The sequence below is a fragment of the Salvelinus alpinus genome, chromosome 23 (assembly GCF_045679555.1).
Source record: "Salvelinus alpinus chromosome 23, SLU_Salpinus.1, whole genome shotgun sequence".
NCBI classification, from domain to species: domain Eukaryota; kingdom Metazoa; phylum Chordata; class Actinopteri; order Salmoniformes; family Salmonidae; genus Salvelinus; species Salvelinus alpinus.
The window spans coordinates 32,930,981-32,946,420 of record NC_092108.1 but is presented as its reverse complement, the minus strand read 5'-3'; the positions used below and the strand labels follow the sequence as shown (position 1 = coordinate 32,946,420).

The 15,440-nt window shown below is 40.4% G+C and overlaps 1 long non-coding RNA gene across 1 annotated transcript; it reads right to left on the bottom strand.

The window, feature by feature from the left end:
• Positions 1-9,921: 9,921 nt before the first annotated feature.
• On the bottom strand, positions 9,922-13,884 carry LOC139550815 (uncharacterized). The gene is made up of 3 exons (XR_011670137.1): positions 13,834-13,884; positions 11,782-11,910; positions 9,922-11,238 (listed from the first exon to the last, which is right to left on the bottom strand). It is a non-coding gene; the product is annotated as an uncharacterized lncRNA (long non-coding RNA).
• Between the last annotated feature and the right edge of the window lie 1,556 nt (positions 13,885-15,440).

Here is a 15,440-nt window from a genome sequence, read left to right as displayed (position 1 = left end):
ACCTGTGTGGATCTGGAGATCTCCTCTGCTGAAGTGACAGACTCTGCTCTGTACTACTCCAACACCACCCAGTGGAGGGAATGAGAGATGAAGTATCACAGAAGAGATGACAAATGAGAGGAGAGGGGAGGGAAGGAGAGGTCAGGAGAGGTGAGGAGAGGAGAGGAGAGGAGACATTGAGCATCTTTATAGCAACTGTACTTTGGGGTGGAGCTTGTAGGTAAACTAAGCAGAAATGATCAACTGAAAACCTTGCAGATGAAGTTCGTTTGTAGTATTCAGCTTCTGTTGAGGTATTAGTCAGTTTGACTTCCAACCCCAGCCATGTTGTTCATCTGGTCATGTATTATGTTCTCAGTAATAGGTAAGTTATTGCTTTCAAAGTAGTGTCATGTTTTCTGCTTAGAAAATTACAACAATATATGTTTATTTCAATAAAAAAAAATCTCAATCTTAATTTCTTCAAATTTGCAGGTGACACCTATGAGCAGACTATAGAGCCAAACCAACATGACGTGTATGCAGAAGTGGGTAGTAATGTTCTTCTTTCCTGCAACTACTCCTCAGCAAACAGTCTACTATGGTATAAACAGTTTCCTGGATCAGCTCCCCAATACCTTCTGCTCATCCCGCACTACACTGGGATTGAACAGAGAGCTGATTCTCTTGACTCTCGCTTCTCTGGTAAACTGAACAAAGAGAAGACCCGTGTGGATCTGGAGATCTCCTCTGCTGAAGTGACAGACTCTGCTCTGTACTACTGTGCTCTGAGGCCCACAGTGACAGGAAGCACAGAAACACTGTACAAAAACCTAACATCGTCTGAGAGAGTATTTCTACTCTGTAGTTCCAAGTTTCATTTGACAGTAGTGCCATCAAGTGGAGTCAACATGCACCCATTCTATTGTGTCAAGAGGAGGAGCTTAGTGTTACACATAACATGTAATGACTGGAACTGATTCATCCAGAGAGTGAATGATCCAAGAGAAGATCATTTTACAGAGAAGTCTCTGTCTAACACCCAGTGACTATGATGCTGCTCTAATCAGTCTTGTTTATGTGCACTTGTAGGTAAGAATTCCCTCTCATTAACTGAATGTGTACTAACAGAATGTACACTGTTTAGTAATCATTACATTATGGTATTATAAATATCAAGTGGTAATACACTTTGAAACACCAAAAGTGGATATACTGAACACTGTCTACATTGACTCAGTAAAACATGTTTTTCTTTTTTACAGGTACAAGTGTTGAAGACATAATTACTCCAGACAGAGATATAGTGGATGTTACGGAGGGTAGTAGTGTTCAACTCTCCTGTAGATACAACAGCTCATTAACCAACAGTCTGTTATGGTACCTCCAGCACCCTGGACCCTCTCCACAGTTCCTCATAGTGGGATCATAACCAACACTGATAGTGCAAAATGGACCCTCATACTTGAAAAAGAGAACAACCGTGTGGATCTGGAGATCTCCTCTGCTGAAGTGACAGACTCTTCTCTGTACTACTGGGCTCTGAAGCCCACAGTGACAGGAAACCTAAAAAAAACGTAACAAAAACTGATCCTGACAATATAAACACAGAAAACCTGAATCTGAGATCCCTAGAACCTCTGAATAGATCTTATCTTCCATCCATTATATTCCCTTATTTTAATATGAAAGTTATTTGCATGTTCAACTACCAGTGACCAGATTGTATATTTGGAAATTAAATGAGTATGTCAAGAATATTATAAATATTTACATATGACTAAACATTATAAACATTCTCTCATATAAATACCATTGACTCCATCTTTACAGTGATTTATTAAACCAAACCTTCCTCACCACCACCACACTTCATTAACTCCTCTAGGGTAGGGGGCAGCATTCGTAATTTTGGATGAAAAGCATGCCCAAATTAAACTGCCAGCTACTCATCCCCAGAAGATAAGATATGCATATTATAGATTTGGATAGAAAACACTCTGAAGTTTCTAAAACTGTTTGAATCATGTCTGTGAGTATAACAGAACTTATTTAGCAGGAGAAACCCAGAAGACAAACCATTCAGAATTTCTTTTTTTTTGAGGTCACTCTCTTTTCAATGAGGTTTCATTGGGAAACCAGATTTCTAAGGGACATGCTTGCAGTTCCTATCGCTTCCACTGGATGTCAACAGTCTAGAGAAATTGGTTGAGGTTATTCCTTTGTGTAATGAAGAAGTATGGCCATCTTGAACGAGAGTCACATTAAGTTTCCTTTTAGATAGAAGTGCGTAACCAGAAAACTTGCTATAGTTGGTTTTAATCCTGTATTGAACACAGATCATCCCGTCTTTAATTTTATCGATTATTAACGTAAAAAATTACCTAAAGTTGTATTACAAAGTAGTTTGAAATTTTTGGGCAAAGTTTACAGGTAACCTTTGAGATATTTTGTCCTCACGTTTGAGCAAGTTGGAACCTGTGTTTTTCTGGATCAAACGCGCCAAATAAATGGACATTTTGGATATATATCGACGGAATTAATCGAAACAAAGGACCATTTGTGATGTTTATGGGACATATTGGAGTGCCAACAACAGAAGCTCGTCAAAGGTAAGGCATGAATTATATTTTTATTTCTGCGTTTTGTGTCGCGCCTGCAGGGTTGAAATATGCATATCTCTCTTTGTTTACAATGGTGCTATCCTCAGATAATAGCATCGTATGCTTTCGCCGAAAAGGCTATTTGAATTCTGACATGTTGGCTTGATTCACAACCCGTGTAGCTTTAATTTGGTATCTTTCATGTGTGATTTAATGAAAGTTTGATTTTATAGTATTTTTCATAGTAATTAATTTGATTTTGGCGCTCTGCACTTTCTCAGGCTTTTTGCCAAGTGAGACAGTAGCGTCCCGCCTAAACTCAGATTTTTGGATATAAATATGAACTTTACCGAACAAAACATACATGTATTGTGTAACATGAAGTCCTATGAGTGTCATCTGATGAAGATCATCAAAGGTTAGTGATTCATTTTAACTCTATTTCTGCTTTTTGTGACTGCTCTCTTCGGCTGGAAAAATGGCTGTCTTTTTCTGTGACTTGGCTCATACCTAACATAATCGTTTGGTGTGCTTTCGTCGTAAACCTTTTTGAAATCGGACACTTTGGCTGGATTTACAACAAGTGTAGCTTTAAAATGGTGTAAAATACTTGTATGTTTGAGGATTTAAAAATGTTGCGATTTCTGTTGTTTTGAATTTGGCGCACTGCAGTTTCACTGGCTGTTGACGAGGTGGGACGCTACCGTCCCACATACCCCAGAGAAGTTAAGAACCATCATTGAATGGGTTTTATGTCATAGAGAGGAGATACAAATGATCCTGTTCAAAATGTACATATGATGACGTGATATATTTCAGTTAGTTAGTTGGACCAACATATAGTAGATGAATGATGATGTTACTTGATTTGATCTGGATGTTCTCTACATTTTCTCCAGGTCAACCTTACAACATTTTGTAAGTGAGCCTGTAATGTTGACGGTAGTAACTTTTTTTTACTTCTGTCAAATTATTTAGTTTCTATATTCTCTTAACAGGACAGCTTGCTGGGGATCACATTCCACCTGTAAATAATGAGTCATCAGTACAGAGGGAATACCTGTGACTCAGAGCTGCTCATTCGATATAAGCAGAAAAAATATATTTACCTTTACTGGTACCGGCATTATTCTAACCAGGCGCCTCAGTTTCTACTGTATAACAACCTGGTCTCAGAGAATTTCGTATTATTCTGAATGTAAATCTGAGATACTATTTTGTATAATATGTTATGAATTACAATTTGTATTATATGTTACAAATTTAACAACCATAGGATATGTTATGAATTTGCAAAACATTCTATAAGGTGTAAATTCACAAAACGTATGATATTTTACAAATTCTATTTAGGTGGCTAGCTAGGTTAGGGCTAGGGGTTAGGGTTAAGTTTAGGAGTTAGGTTATAGGGTTGAGGTAAGTGTTAGGGGAAGGGTTAGCTAAATCATTGCAAAGTCCCTATAAAGTAGTAAGTAGATAAAAATGTGTTAATTAGGTCAAATGCTAAAGTTGTCCCTGATGTGATTCGAACTCACAATTTTTGGGTTGTTAGGCATTCGTGTTACACGCCCAACCATCCACTCGACCAACCACCCTACCATCATTTTTGCCTTAATTAAGTAATCATCTGTCTTCTGTAACCATACCAAACATAACATCATACTTTTTTCACTGTCCCGGACTAACATTTACTACGTTATGTCTAGTCTATGAGACCAGGCTGTGTATAAAGCTGCCATATCACAGAGCGGTTGTGAACATATCTCTGATAAGAAATAAACATCCGCAACATCCCGACCATCAACTGAACTGATCATAACAAGCCGAACCCTGACATATTCATCTCTCTACTACTTTGCTCTCAGGGATTGTTATAACGAGTATTGTTATACCCAGTGATACATATAAGAAACTGTACAAAAACCTGCAGAACAAAATGCTTTTTTGCTGTGTGGATCATCATTAAACATCAAACCACAACTTGATATAATAATGGCAGACGTTGAGATCAGAGAATGTTATCACACCTGTGTTGTGGTCACACCTGTGCTGTGTGCAATCAACAGGTGGTGATATGGAATATGACAAAGTGCAACAATATTATTGTTTGTTGTTACTCCTCACAATTTATACCACTTGGTGGTGTAGTATGAAAGTCAACCTGAAGGGGGCAACCTAACAAAGCTCACGCACCCCTGAATCAGAGGATGCCATACAGACAGACACCTCTCCATGGTCTCCTACTGCATGTAATACAGAACAACATGAAGCATCAACAGTAGGACAGAGGATGTCAAAGCTCTGTGATAGATAGATCAACATTGTTCTGCTCCTTACCTTTTCCACTTCAAACTGACTGACTAGTCATGAGAAATTGGCTGATCCTGCATGTTCTGGCTGCATGCTGCTTTGGTATAACATCACTCTGTTCATCTGTCTCTTTCTGTGCATTTGTTCATTTAATTTATATACATTATTATTACATGCTGTGAAAATATATTTATCTTTCTTTTCAGGGTGTAGAGCAGAAGAGAATATAAGACAGCCAACAGAAGATGTAATTGTCGTACAAGGAAACCCAACAACACTCACTTGTCTATTTGATACAACTTCTCAATCACCATATCTCTTCTGGTACAAACAACTAGCAAATGGCAAGCCCATGTTTATGCTGAGAAGAGATACCTTTTCAACTGGGGAAACTACTACTGAGTTCAAGGAGAGATTTGATGCCCGTCTGAATGTCACAGCAAAATCAGTCCCCTTGACGATCCAGAGGGTGCAGCTGTCTGACTCTGCTGTGTACTACTGTGCTCTGAGGCCCACTGTGACAACAAGATATTCAGCCCCCTTACAGAAACTATAGTTTTCACGTGTCCATACAAACATACAGTACCACTGAAAGGTTGGGACCAAAGCACAAAATGTATTTCAATATACTTTGTGTATAGTAGTAGAGCTGAATTAGATACTCTATAGATTACATTAGTGTTTATAAATGAATAATAACAGAATATCTGTAGGTTTTTTAACATAGAAAAATGAATCATACTAACTTCATGGAACATTTAAGTCATTGTCAATTCCTTTAGGCTGCTTTCTATGTCAGTTAAGCTAGACGTGTAGGCTTTACACTTTGTCTATTGTACTGGAAAGAGTGCTAATGTAACATTGACAAAGTCAAATTGTCTCAAACATTTCTTTACAACCTTACCTCTCTCTGAACAGGCTCCTCCTTCATGTCTGTCAGGTGATGTTGATATACAGGCTGAGATGGACATGGAAGAGAGAGAGAGGATCTCTACCTCTTACTGTAACTCACAGTCACTCTCATTGTGTTCCAGATGATGTCTGATCATCTGGCTGGTTCTTCATGTATTCTGCTTCGGTATGATTGAACCTTTTCTCTCATTGGTTAGTATAATTGTCATGTATCTTTTATTATCACTCAATGTACCTTTTTCTATCTTCCAGAGTGCACAGGAGACCATGTTCAACAGCAACCAGGAGATGCGATTGCTACAGAAGGAGGATTGGTAACACTGAGTCAATATAACACCAGTGCTAATAATAATGCATATCCCCCACGCATCCCGCAAAGGTGGAGGTGTTGCTAACATTTACGATAGCAAATTTCAATTTACAAAATAAAAACCGACGTTTTCGTCTTTTGAGCTTCTAGTCATGAAATCTATGCAGCCTACTCAATCACTTTTTATAGATACTGTTTACAGCGTTCCTCACTGAGTTCCCTGAATTCCTACCGGACCTTGTAGTCATAGCAGATAATATTCACATTTTTGGTGACTTCAATATTCACATGGAAAAGTCCACAGACCCACTCTAAAAGGCTTTCGGAGCCATCATCGACTCAGTGGGTTTTGTCCAAAATGTCTCTGGACCTACTCACTGCCACAGTCATACTCTGGACCTAGTTTTGTCCCATGGAATAAATGTTGTGGATCTTAATGTTTATCCTCATAATCCTGGACTATCGGACCACCATTTTATTACGTTTGCAATCGCAACAAATAATCTGCTCAGACCCCAACCAAGGAGCATCAAAAGTCGTGCTATAAATTCTAGGACAATGCAAAAATTCCTTGATGCCCTTCTAGACTCCCTATGCCTACCCAAGGACGTCAGAGGACAAAAATCAGTTAACCACCTAACTGAGGAACTCAATTTAACCTTGCGCAATACCCTAGATGCAGTTGCACCCCTATAAACTAAAAACATTTGTCATAAGAAACTAGCTCCCTGGTATACAGAAAATACCTGAGCTCTGAAGCAAGCTTCCAGAAAATTGGAATGGAAATGGAGCCACACCAAACTGGAAGTCTTCCGACTAGCTTGGAAAGACAGTACCGTGCAGTATCGAAGAGCCCTCACTGCTGCTCGATCATCCTATTTTTCCAACTTAATTGAGGAAAATAAGAACAATCCAAAATGTATTTTTGATACTGTCGCAAAGCTAACTAAAAAGCAGCATTCCCCAAGAGAGGATGGCTTTCACTTCAGCAGTAATACATTTATGAACTTCTTTGAGGAAAAGATCATGATCATTAGAAAGCAAATTACAGACTCCTCTTTAAATCTGCGTTGTCCTCCAAAGCTCAGTTGTCCTGAGTCTGCACAACTCTGCCAGGAGTTAGGATCAAGGGAGAGACTCAAGTGTTTTAGTACTATATCTCTTGACACAATGATGAAAATAATCATGGCCTCTTAACCTTCAAGCAGCTTACTGGACCCTATTCCAACTAAACTTCTGAAAGAGCTGCTTCCTGTGCTTGGCCCTCCTATGTTGAACATAATAAACGGCTCTCTATCCACCGGATGTGTACCAAACTCACTAAAAGTGGCAGCAAATAAGCCTCTCTTGAAAAAGCCAAACCTTGACCCAGATTTTTTTTTAAACTATCGGCCTATATATTTAATCTCCCATTCCTCTCAAAAGTGTTTGAAAAAGCTGTTGCCCAGCAACTCACTGCCTTCCTGAAGACAAACAATGTATACGAAATGCTTCAGTCTGGTTTTAGACCCCACATCATAGCACTAAGACTGCACTTGTGAAGGTGTTAAATGACCTTTTAATGGCTTCAGACCGAGGCTCTGCATCTGTCCTTGTCCTCGGCTTTACTCTGGACCCTGATCTCTCTTTTGACAAACATATCAAGACTGTTTCAAGGACAGCTTTTTTCCATCTACGTAACATTGCAAAATTCAGAAGTTTTCTGTCCAGAAATGATGCAGAAATATTAATCCATGCTTTTGTTACTTCTAGGTTAGACTACTGCAATGCTCTACTTTCCGGCTACCCGGATAAAGCACTAAATTAACTTCAGTTAGTGCTAAATACGGCTGCTAGAATCCTGACTAGAACCAACATATTTGATCATATTACTCCAGTGCTAGCCTCCCTACACTGGCTTCCTGTTAAGGCAAGGGCTGATTTCAAGGTTTTACTGCTAACCTACAAAGCATTACATGGGCTTGCTCCTACCTATCTTTCCGATTTGGTCCTGCCGTACATACCTACACGTACACTATGGTCACAAGACGCAGGCCTCCTAATTGTCCATTTCTAAGCAAACAGCTGGAGGCAGGGCTTTCTCCTATAGAGCTCCATTTTTATGGAATGGTCTGCCTACGCATGTGAGAGACGCAAACGCAGACTCAGTCTCAACCTTTAATTAAGTCTTTATTGAAGACTCATCTCTTCAGTAGGTCCTATGATAAAGTGTAGTCTGGCCCAGGAGTGTGAAGGTGAATGGAAAGGCATTGGAGCAACGAACCGCCCTTGCTGTCTCTGCCTGGCCGGTTCCCCTCTCTCCACTGGGATTCTCTGCCTCTAACCCTATTACAGAGGCTGAGTCACTGGCTTACTGGTTCTCTTCCATGGTTCTCTTCCCCTAGGAGGGGTGCGTCACTTGAGAGGGTTGAGTCATTGATGTGGTCTTCTTGTCTGGGTTGGCGCCCCCCCCTGGGTTGTGCCGTGGCGGAGATCTTTGTGGGCTATACTCAGCCTTGTCTCAGGATGGTAAGTTGGTGGTTGAAGTTTTCCCTCTAGTGGTGTGGGGGCTGTGCTTTGGCAAAGTGGGTGGGGTTATATCCTGCCTGTTTGGCTCTGTCCGGGGGTATCATCGAATGGGGACACAGTGTCTCCTGACCCTTCCTGTCTCAGCCTCCAGTATTTATGCTGCAGTAGTTTATGTGTCGGGTGCTAGGGTCAGTCTGTTATATCTGGAGTATTTCTCCTGTCTTATCCGGAGTCCTGTGTGAATTTAAGTATGATTTCTCTAATTCTCTCTTTCTCTATTTCTTTCTTTCTCTCTCTCGGAGGACCTGAGCCCTAGGACCATGCCTCAGGACTACCTGGCCTGATGACTCCTTGTTGTCCCCAGTCCATCTGGCCGTGCTGCTGCTCCAGTTTCAACTGTTCTGCCTGCGGCTATGGAACCCTGACCTGTTCACTGTGATTACTATTATTCGACCATGCTGGTCATTTATGAACATTTGAACATCTTGGCCATGTTCTGTTATAATCTCCACCCGGCACAGCCAGAAGAGGACTGGCCACTCCCCATAGCCTGGTTCCTCTCTAGGTTTCTTCCTAGGTTATGGCCTTTCTAGGGAGTTTTACCTAGCCACCATGCTTCTACACCTGCATTGCTTGCTTTTTGGGGTTTTAGGCTGGGTTTCTGTACAGCACTTTGATATATCAGCTGACGTAAGAAGGGCTATATAAAGAAATTTGATTTGATATAAGTAAATACATTTGATTTGATATCTATTTTGGCACAAACAAGAAGCAAATAACTTCTCTAAACATATGCTGAGCTGTCAATCTTTTGGATCTGAAGACAATACTGCAAGGTTCAAGGAGAGATTCAATGCAAGTCTAAATGCCAATACACAATCAGTCCCATTGACGATTCAGAGGTTGCAGCTGTCTGACTCTGCTGTGTACTGCTGTGCTCTGAAGCCCATTGTTACAACAGGATATACACTGTGTGTGCACGTGCGTGCGTGTGTACAGTACTTTGTGTTGCGTGCCGTTTTTTAAGTCAATGGGAGGTGTTATATAACTGAGGCAGAGGAAAGGAAATGCCTTTTATAGCTGACAGTGAGAAACCAGGGGAGTCATTCTGTCATAACTATACGTGTATTCACTCTTTTCACTGTGCTAAATAACACTTACCAGCATGTTACGAGGATACATTTGAATATATGCACTAGTGGGTGAATTTGATGCTATTCATCATATCCAATCACTGTGAATTTAGTGTTAGGTTCTAATTTTCTGAGTAAATAGCTCACGGACACTAGAGGAGCTTAACCAAGTTTAATTCTTCCCAAAGGGTCGATACAGCTGCATTCAGACAAACAACATTTCATACATGAACTGATATTTAACCCTTTCTCCAAGGCTGAGTCTCCTTCTCCACAACTGAACAGCCAATGCATCACTGTTGCTAGACAGAACCTTAGTGATATCTGTTCTTCCTCACTTCATCTAACCTGACCTCTACCCCAAAGTGCTCACTCCTCCCCAACTCAAGGCTGTCATGGTTATTGATACCAGACTGTGTCTCTTCTCCTCCCAGAGGAACCCTGATGGCTAACAATAACATATCCTGGCATAATGTAAACGTTATACATTACCCTCTCTCCCTCAGTGACATTGTTAGGTTCTAAGATCTCCACCCGTCTCCCCTACACATTCCAAAGCCATCTGACTCCTACAGATAACCATTAACTTCTGATGTTAAAACTAGTCTCGTTCACGGTTGGACACTATCCTTATGAATATACCAATGTTCCAAGTTTCACCCAGAATCTAACAGTAGTTACTGATGACTGGAGTCATATTCCTGTGAAGGATCTTCTGTCCATTTTTAATGCACTTGACTGAATAATGATTTGAATTTTATAATAATTTCCTGATAACAATTCCTGTTTTCATGAATGTTTTACAGGTGGCAGTTATGGGAATGACATTACTCCAACAACAGATAAGATGTTAGGTTGGAGGGTGATGTCATAAATCTGTCCTGTAATTACTCCTCTGCTAGTACTCTCCAGTGGTATCAACAGTACCCTGGATCATCTCCAATCTTCCTCTTCCTCACTGGAGTGTCCTCAAACCCCTCTGTAGTGAAAGCTAAACCTGAAGACCCTCGACTGTCTGTTAAACTGAACAATGAGAGAACCTGTGTAGATCTGGAGATCTCCTCTGCTGAAGTGGCAGATTCTGCTCTTTACTACTGTGCCCTCGAGCCCACAATGAAATGAAACCCAGACACACTGTACAAAAATGTGAACTGAAAACACCAACATCCCCTAAGAGAAACATGTCAATTATTAGGCTACCTTAAATAGACAAAAAAAATTATGTAGGCTGGAAATGAACAGTGAATTATTTGTTGAAACAAATGAACAAATGAAAAAGTGACAGAAACTCATTCGGTGATCCAAATATGTTGCAGATTTATACTGTAAATTATAGCTATAAAGATGAAAACAAAAATGCCTGTATATTAATGAATTGCCTTAAGATGAATAGATGAATTATCTTACAGATATGCCCTTCAAGCAATGTTTCCCCTATGACATCACAGTAGACAGGTCAGGTCCTTCTGCTAACTCTGTTGACCTAAAATCAAGAAAATAAATGGAGATAAATAACACAGTTTTATCGAATATCCAATAGAGGGAGACTAAGGTAATCATATTTCAGTGCAGCCCTGCATTTTGAGGATGTGACAGTGGCATCAAGCAGCAACAAGAAGTCTGCTGTTACTTCTGCTCATCTGACAACTCTCTGTATTTTGGGGTGGGGCTTCAAAGGTTTGAGAAGAGATTGTATATCCAAAACTAGATGGAGGAGGATGTTGTTTTTAGTGTACACAAATCTTGCTGTGCTGTGTGTTATCATTTTAACTTCCAGTTTCAGCCACAATGTCAATCCCCACAATTATTTTGCTTTTAGTAGTCACATGTAAGTAATCTACTATTATTGGTGTTATGTTGAATTTGAAGTGTTGATGTGTTGAAAAAAGATCTATAACAGAGTAATAATAGAAGAATAATATATTTTGCATCTCTTGCAGGTGATAGTAATGGTCAGACCATTGAGCCAATCAGAGAGGAGGTGTCTGCACCAGCGGGTAGCAATATTACACTTTCATGCACCTACTCATCTGCAGTCTCTCTTCAATGGTATCGCCAGGACCCTGGATCAGCTCCTCAGTATATCCTGCTTATCCTGCATGGTGTTGGGTCTCCATCACGGGCTCCAGGTCTGGATCCTCGACTGTCAGTCAAACTGAATGATGAGAAGAACCATGTGGATCTGGAGATCTTCTCTGCTAAAGAGAAAGACTCTGCTATGTACTACTGTGCACTGACGCCCACAGTGAAAGGAAACCTACAAACGCTGTACAAAAACCTAACCTGACACATTCTATATGTACATGACATGACCTACAGGAGATGGTGCACCTCAAGGTTTTTCTTTTTGACAGGAAACCTGGTGGGGGTGTTTAAGAACCTATGTAAAGAGGAGGAGTAACATTGTATACGCCTACTTATCATTTCAGAGTCATAGCAGAGTTTTGGCTTTGCTGTTTCTAAATAACACATTAATGTCTGATCTGTAACATAGACCATGATGCTACTCTGTTATATTCTACTGATTTCATCTTTTGTAGGTGATACTTTAGAGGATGATATTACTCCAACCAGTCCTGAGGAGTATTATTTAGAGGGTAACAGAGTTAAGATCTCCTGTAACTATACAGTAAAAGCAGATAGTCTGCTGTGGTACACACATTATTCTGGAACAGGTCTCCAATTCCTTTACCTGGTCACAGCTACCAGTAATCCATATGAAGTGAGAGACGATTCTCAAGACATTCTACTGTCTGTTACACTGAACAAGGAGAGAACCTGTGTGTATCTGGAGATCTCCTCTGCTGAAGTGACTGACTCTGCTCTGTGCTACTGTGCTCTGAGGCCTACAGTGACAGGAAACCCAGAAACACTACAAAAACCTGACTTCAATAAAGTCCTACAAGTAACACCATGAAATAGGCAAGAATCTGACTACAAATAATCAGAGATCATGTTCATGGTTATCCATCAATTAAGTCATATTTGTTCATCACAGATTATAATGTTGCTGCAATGTGGGTCCATTTACTGAATAAGAGGAACTAAGATGAGAGATGGAGAGATGATTCTCCTCTAACTGACTGGAACAGTGGGAAGTCTTCAGTTCTGCCTCCTGATAACACACTGTTACACCCATCACCATGTTACTCTACCCAGTGTTTCTCCTTTGTCTGACATTACATACTTAGTTTATTCAAGGTAACTGTCAAGTGTCAATTGTAAATAGCACTTCCTAGAAGAAATGTAAATGACTGATTTTCTTTTCACTTGTATTGAATATGACACAGAGTATGTAATAGCTGAAAATGTTTATCTAAACTTAACTTTATTACAGGTGGCAGTTATGAAAATGACATAAAACCAACATCAGAGACAGAACATGGCATGGAGGGAAGCAGTTTTACACTGTCTTGCAACTACTCTGACTCAGTAGACTATCTTCTATGGTATCGTCAATATCCCAGATCAGCGCCCCAATTCCTCCTCTACACTACAGTCACCTCAAAGCCCTCTGTAATAAGAGCTAAACCTGATGACCCTCGACTGTCTGTTCATTTGAATAAAGAGAGAACCCGTGTGGATCTGGAGATCTCCTATGCTGAAGTGACAGACTCCTCTCTGTACTACTGCGCCCTGCAGCCCAGAGTGACAGGAAACCCAGAAACACTGTATACAAACCTTTCATATGTGATTTATACAACATGCAAAGAGAGATGCAGTATCACAAAAGAGAGGACAAATGAGAGGAGAGGAGAGATTGAGAATCTTTATAGCAACTGTACTTTGGGGTGGAGCTTGTAGGTAAACTAAGCAGAAATGATCAACCGAAAACCTTGCAGAGGAAGTCAGGTTATGTTGTGATATTAGTTAGTTTGACTTCCAACCCCAGCCAAGTTGTTCATCTTGTCAATTATTATGTTCTCAGTAATAGGTAAGTTATGGCTTTCAAAGTAGTGTCATGTTTTCTGCTTAGAAAACTACAACAAAACATGTTTATTTAAAAATAAATTACTCAGTGTTCATCTCTTCCCATTTGCAGGAGGCAGTTATGAGCAAACTATAGAAACAAACCAACCTGAAGTGTATGCAGAAGTGGGTAGTAATGTTCTTCTTTCCTGCAACTTCTTGCAAGTCTACTATGGTATAAACAGTCTCCAGGATCAGCTCCCCAATACCTTCTGCTCTGGACAGAGAGCTGATTCTCTTGACTCTCGCTTCTCTGGTAAACTGAACAAAGAGAAGACCCGTGTTGATTGGAGATCTCCTCTGCTGAAGTGACAGACTCTGCTATGTACTACTGTGCTCTGAGGCCCACAGTGACAGGAAATCTCAGAAGCACAATACAAAAACTGATCCTCACGATACAAACACAGACAACATGAATCTGAGAACCCTAGAACCTGAGTCTGAATAGCTCTTAACTTCCATCCATTATATTCCCTTCTTTTAATAGGAAAGTAATTTGCACGTTCAACTGCCAGTGACCAGACTTTACATTCAGAAATTAAATAAATATGTAATGAATATGAGAATATTTTCATATGACTAAACATTCTAAACATTCTCTCATATAAATACCATTGATTCCATCTGTATAGTGATTTATTGAGCACAAACCTTCACCTCCACCACACTTATTTAAGAGCCATCATTGAACAGGTTTTATGTCATAGAGAGGAGATACAAATGATCCTGTTCAAACTGTACAGAGAGTAGCTATTTTAGCATGTAAATCTAGGTAGGGCAAACTCCCCAATTTTTTTCTAGAACCATGCCAGCAAAGCTACTACACAACACAACACTAAACAATTGTCACGTTCGTCATAAAGATCGGACCAAGGTGCAGCGTGGTATGTGTACATTCTTCTTTTATTAAAGAAAGAACACTGAACAAACTAACGAAACAACAAAACGAACGAAACGTGAAGCTATATGAATAGTGCAGACAGGCAACTAAACATAGAATAAGATCCCACAAACACCAAAGGGAAATGGCTACCTAAATATGATCCCCAATCAGAGACAATGATAAACAGCTGCCTCTGTTTGGGAACCAGATCAGGCCACCATAAACATACAAATCACCTAGACCTACAAAACCCTAGGCATACAAAAACCCTAGACAATACAAAACCCCTAGACAATACAAAAACTAGCGTACCCACCCTCGTCACACCCTGACCTAACCAAAATATAAAGACAACAGAGATATCTCAGGTCAGGGTGTGACAGTACCCCCCCCCCACCCCAAAGGTGCGGACTCCCGGCCGCAAACCTGAACCTATAGGGGAGGGTCTGGGTGGGCATCTACCCTCGGTGGCGGCTCTGGTTCTGGACGCCGCCCCCCCTCTTTACGCTGATCCCTCTGCCTTTGTAGAACCGGACGTGGATCATCGCCGGAGGCTCTGGATTGCAGATCATCGCCGGAGGCTCTGGACTGCAGATCATCGCCGGAGGCCCCGGACTGGGAACCGTCTCTGTAGACGTGGTATGCGTACATTGTTCTTTTATTAAAATGCATGCAGCATGTCAACACTAAAAGTGTCTGTGATGTAGAAAAATGTCTCCCACCAAACACATTCATAATGTTTTCACCCTTTCTTGTCACAATTGCATATTCTGTTTGTGCTACTTTTATTAACAATTTGCATTTATTTTATATGAACAGACTGTGGTTTTCCA